This window comes from Hyaena hyaena, unplaced genomic scaffold (genome assembly GCF_003009895.1).
Source record: "Hyaena hyaena isolate Hyena2069 unplaced genomic scaffold, ASM300989v1 scaffold_372, whole genome shotgun sequence".
NCBI lineage: Eukaryota > Metazoa > Chordata > Mammalia > Carnivora > Hyaenidae > Hyaena > Hyaena hyaena.
The window spans coordinates 1,787,938-1,793,827 of NW_024081004.1; positions in this window are offsets into that span (position 1 = coordinate 1,787,938).

Below are 5,890 nucleotides of genomic sequence, written 5' to 3' on the forward strand. Positions count from 1 at the left end.
GGGGGGGAGGGGGGATGGGCATGGAGGAGGACACTTGTGGGGATGAGCACTGAGTGTTATGTGGAAACTAATTTGACAATAAACTATTTGTAAAAAAATAAATAAATAAATAAAAATCTTAAACAAAAAAAAAGAGTATATTAAAAATTATTTTAAAAGTTCGCATTTGTCATGGTTACTTCTTATAATTAATTGGCATGTGCAACGAGCCTTTCTTAATGAACACAAACTTGGAAATCAGAAGTTTTAGTAGTCTCTAGTCCTGGGTTTTGTTTAGGTTATACAATATAGAGAAGTCCCGATTCACACAGAGGCTATTTGCAGGTTAGAGCAGTTTTCTTCTTTAAACAGACCATCTTGTCATTTCAAGGAACCCATCATTAAAACTACCCAGAATATTAAAAGAATGGGAAGACATTTTGGATTGAAGTTTTAGTCACTAGTAACTTCTAACATACAACAGTATTTATTATCTCATAAGAGTCAGATGAAGTATCACATTTTATGAATGTGAAAACTAGATGTGGTTAATACCTCTCATTGTGTTATCTACCTGTTACACTATCGACAGTGACTCTATAATAAATATGCTTGGGCCATGCAAATTAATGAATACTAGTTTCACTAAAATATATACATACGCAGAAGGTATTTAGAAACTCATGGAATAGTACAATTAAGAAATGTACATTTTATTCAATGTAAATTTAAGCTAAAAAAAGGAACAGTAAACTAATACTGAACTCTGGCTTCAGATATGTACACTGAAGTATCTAGAAGTGAAATGTTTTGATCTCTACAGCCTAAAACACATCACAGAAATGGATTCGGAATGATTGAGCTGAGTAGTTGTAGAGATCTATGGTAAAGCAAATACAGAGAAATGTTACTTGTTCATTATACAGTTCTTTGGCTTTTCTGTATGTTTGACAACTCTCCTAATATTCGACCAAATGTAACTAGAAAGGCAAATCTATCTGAAATGGAAGAGTGTGTATCAGATATGTTATCTTAGATTCTTTTCTCATTCAGTAGGTCGGAGTGACACCTAAAAATGTGCATTTCAAACAAGTTTCCAAGTGATACTGATAGTGCTGGCTGGGGGAACACACTTGAGAACCACTGGCTTAAAGAGTAGGAAATTTGTTGTCACACTCCATAAGAAATCTAGAACAGTGGTTCTCAAATTTGTCTGTACAATATAACCAATTGGGCATATTTTTTTTTAAAATCCTGATTATCATATCTCACCATTTACCAGTTACATTGGATTCCTCTGGGGGCAAGGCCTAGACAGCAATTTTTTTTAATGTTTATTTATTTATTTTGAGAGAAAGTGCACAAGTTGGGGAGGGGCAGAGAGAGAGAGAGGGACAGTGGAGTCCAACACAGGTCAATCTCAGGACCCCAAGATCATGACCTGACCTGATATCTAGAGTTGGATGTTCAACTGACTGAGCCACCCAGGCGCCCCCTTTTTTTGGCATCAGTATTTTTAAGAATAGTGTTTATGGTGAGCAGCAAGGTCTACAGGAAGGAGGGCTGCTGCTTTGGCTACTTCAGCAGTCCAACAGTATCATCATGGACTGTGTGCCTGTTTTTCTCTTCTGAGGGCCTTGTTGACTTTTTCCTTCACTGTGCAAATTGCTTGCCCCTATTCAGGCCTCATCTCCTTTTAAAACACTGTCTAGTGGTGCCTGGGTGGCTCAGTCCATTAAGCATCTGATTCTTGGTTTTGACTCAGGTCATGATCTCACAGTTTGAGCCTTGCATCAGGCTCTGTGCTGACAGTGAGGAGCCGGCTTGAGATTCTCTGTCTCCCTCTCTCTCTACCCCTCCCCTGCTCTCTCTCCCTTTCAAAAATAAATAAAGTTATTAAAAACAAAACAAAACAAAACAAAACAAATAAACACTGTCCAAAGCTCAGAAGAGGAGAAGAAAGCACCTATTTTCCTTTCATATTTTTAAACCTGAAGAAAATTTTCCTAGAAGCCTTCCAGAAGACGCTTCTCATATCTTTGACTGGAATTAAACCATATGACCAATCGTAAGCCAGTCATTAATGGCAGAATGAAATAATTGTGTCGATTTAGACCAGTGGTTCTCAACCACTGGTGACATTAGAATCACCTGGGGACTTTAAAAACTATTGGATGCTGGGATCCATGCCCAACCAATTAAATCAGTCTTAGGTGGGGCCCAGTCATTAGGATTTTTTTTATTTTTATTTTCTTAAAAAGTTTTATTTATTTATTTGGGGAGAAGGGCAGAAAAAGAGGGAAGAAGAGTTGCAAGCAGGTACCACACTGTCAGTGTGGAGCCTGATGTGGGGTTCTAACCCATGAACCATGAGATCATGATATGAGTTGAAACCAAGAACCAGACGCTTAACAGACTGAGCCATCCAGGAGCCCCATCTTTGGAACTTTTAAGCCACTTCCCAGGCGTTTCCAATGTGCAGACAGAGTTTAGAACAGTTAGTTTTGACCAATCAAGGTTCACCCCTTCAGACTGTGAAGAAGATCACCCTTCAGGAACACACAGTCACCTGATAATTGAACAAAGTCAGGTTTTTGTTAGCAGGGGAGGAAGGGTAAGGGCTATTGGAAAGAGATCTGTCACTCACGGGGCATCCATATGCTGTACAGTTAGCCATAATTGCCAAGGCTTATGTCCCCATTGGCGCTGGATTCTGCTCCACTTCTCTTTTGAAAGATTTTATTTCAAGTAATCTCTACACCCAACATGAGGTTCGAACTCACAACTCCGAGATCAAGAATCACATGCCCTTCTGACTGAGCCAGCCTGGAACTCTGCTGCTCCACTACATTATAGTCTTAAGACGTTCTTACTTTAATGCTTTGCAAAGAGCAGGTGTTCGGCACATTTTTATTTATTATTAATTGCCTTGCCAGTCTGCCAAGGGACTCACTAATGGAGTAAAGTTCCTTTGCTTGGACATTTAAACCTGCCAGAAGGATGGCTTTACCTCCCCCAGCATTGAAGCCAGAGAAGACCTTGAAAGGTCCCGCTCTGCTCCCTGATTAGTGTATCTGCCTCTTGACCCCGCTATGGTTTTATGTGACAGGGAAATTCCACACTCCCGGCATGAATGCCTGGTCTGACCTGGGCCAAGCTAGGAGCTGCCACCACATTTATGTGTGCCTGCTTTTGTCTTCAGGGTGGTAAGGGCTAAAGTTTGTCGCTCAAAGCTGACTTGGGCAAGTCAGTACTGGGGCTCCTTTGTGTGACAAGTACATTTGGATGCATAACTGAGAAACTTTTCCTCCCTCTGCGGAGAACTTGGCATTTCCCTATCATGGTTAGAGAATAAGCATTTGAAGACTGACAAGGTGAAGAGATAGGCTGTCGACTTTAAATTAAGGGAGTTGCTGGGGAGGGACTGTTTGTGGCATCAGAAGCACAGATTGCTTTTTATTCAGTGAAATCCTATGCAGAGCTCCTCATTCACAAGAGAAAAAAAAATGTTGAAGAAGGCCTTGCTTCATGGAGGTTTAACTGGTGTATTAACCTGTACACTGTTTCATTTGGGGCAGTAAAGGAGGAAGTTCTAAGAGCAAGGACTGAGAGATCATGATTTGGAATTTTTTATTTCCAGGTGGGAGGAGGGTGTTCGATGGTTGTTACCGTCCCTGTAATAAAGTCTGAAGTAAAGACTTGGTATTCTGTTAAATAAAAAAACCCATTCTCTGTGATTGTTGCTTTTTCTCATTTCTTTCCTTTCCAAGCTTATAATTAGTCCAGCCACTCCTATTAATTACTTCATTCTTGGTAACCCAAGACGCTACTGGTAGACTTGGACAGCCTCAACTTGGAGGGCTGTCTCGCATCTAACAAGTGTTGGTATCAAATTCACTGCATGATGAGCAGAAAGTGGCCATTTCTTTCCTATCACTTGCCCTGAACTGAAAAATTCTTGCATCACTACCACCTTGTAGTTGAAAGATTTTGCAGACCTCTCATTTCGGGGACAGTTTGCCAAGGACTTGGAGAGGAGGGGCTGTCAATATATTGCAGCCTGTTTGAAGCCAACGCTAACTGTTCGGAGAGGTAGGTGAAGCCACGTTGATTTGCTTTGGACATCCACAGCCGGCAGTGGACTGAATGGTATTGATTTCTCCTTTGTTTTCAATAACGTTCTTTGAGAGCCCTACAAAGCCAGCCATACAGCTTTATGGGGCCAGAGTAGGAGCTGATGTTTTCTCTGCCAATTGCCATTTCCTATAAATCTTACAAAGAGCCTTGCATGCTGTTTACAGAGATGCAGCATCTGAGCGCCAGAGCAAGGATCAGATTCTTTTTCCGAAACTTCATTAAGTACAACTTTCATCCTTCTTCCATGAAGAATTATTGTAAAAAGTGAAAACTCTACCACATGCGGCTAAAGAAGGAAGTTGAGGAGAGTGTGTGTTCCTGAGCCCAATACAAGTGCTTTAATTTGCCAAGTTGACCTTCGTCCAGGCTCCTGAAGAAAGGGTATATCCTGGCCCCCAATCCTCACCATCTCTTTTCCAAGAATTCCTATTAAAGTGTAAAATGAACATAAATGTATCTTGAATCCTAAAAAACAAACAAAAAAGCCACCAAAAAACTCCAGTTTTTCTTCCCCCAATAAATCTCCTACTGCCAATTGGTTGACACCAGGGTGTGGAAGGATGAGCTCCACACCTGAGAATTTTCAAGTTCCTGGCCACACCTGCTTGATAAATGGGGTGACAAGGAGGGGAAAATTGTGCATTACTGTTTCTTCTTGGGAGGCAAGAAGAAGACAGAGGGGCCAAGTTACTCCTCCCTTCCCCACCAAACAGCCTCCCTGCCTGCTCATCCAATTCCTCAGGGTTTGGGGGGAGGGGTGGTTATACTCGCTCCTTGAAGATTTCTGAAGCTCTGAGTGATTCTCAAGCGTTTTGATCCTGGCTGTTCTCTGCTTCTGCTGAGTCTCTTCATGGGTAGGACTGGGGCAGTCAGAGGAGGCGAGCTGTACCCAGTGAAGCTGAAGCTTGGGGAGCCCTGGCAGGGAGCAGGCCAGGGGGCGTGGTCTGGGAGGGAGGCTGCACCCTGATCCTGGCACTCTATGATGCTGCAGCTGATGGATGGATGACTTATTCAACCTTTATCCTCATCTCTCAGCCTGGAAAACAGGGATGACACCATCGCACTACTCAGGGTTTCCAGCACGTTGACTCTCTAGGCATTTGCCAATAGGCAATGTTGACTTTACTGAGTGTGCATGAGCCTGGCTTCCCCAATAGGGGGGCTCAGCAAAACACCTCCATTCACAAAGCTTTCACCAGATCCTTCTAAGCCTTTTGGTCTAAATCCCAAAAACGTCCTGATGAGACTTTTTGCAGGCTTGGCTAGTTTGTTAGCTCTTGTGGGACTGTGAACATGCAAAATGAAAGCCAGTCGTGTATCTGCAGCTTTTGTCCTTGGGGAGAAGCCTGAGGTATTAACTAGAAAAGAAATGGAAGAGATGTTTAACTTCTCAGAAACTTGGCCTGGGGATTTCTTTCCCTTTGGGTGTCAGTTGCCTTCTGACTCTGTCAGCCAAAAGATTCAACATCCTAATTTGAAAAATCTTAGAAAAAGTAAGGGCAATCTTTAGACACTATAATTTGCTTGTGGATTAGATATTCCTGTCTTTTGGTTGACTGCAGTATTTGCCTTCTCCACTGTAAATGTGCAGTCTTGCTTCATTTAGAAACAGCCTTTCAATCCATTTCAGCACTTTCTTTGGTGGTCTTGAACCATCATAATGAAAATAATTTTCAGCTCGGAACACAGTCTCTGTGAATGTGGGCTGCTTTCCTCTTGTGCTCTCAGGATTCTTGCTGGTCCCTTTTCACTTGACCTTTTAACTTGACCTGGA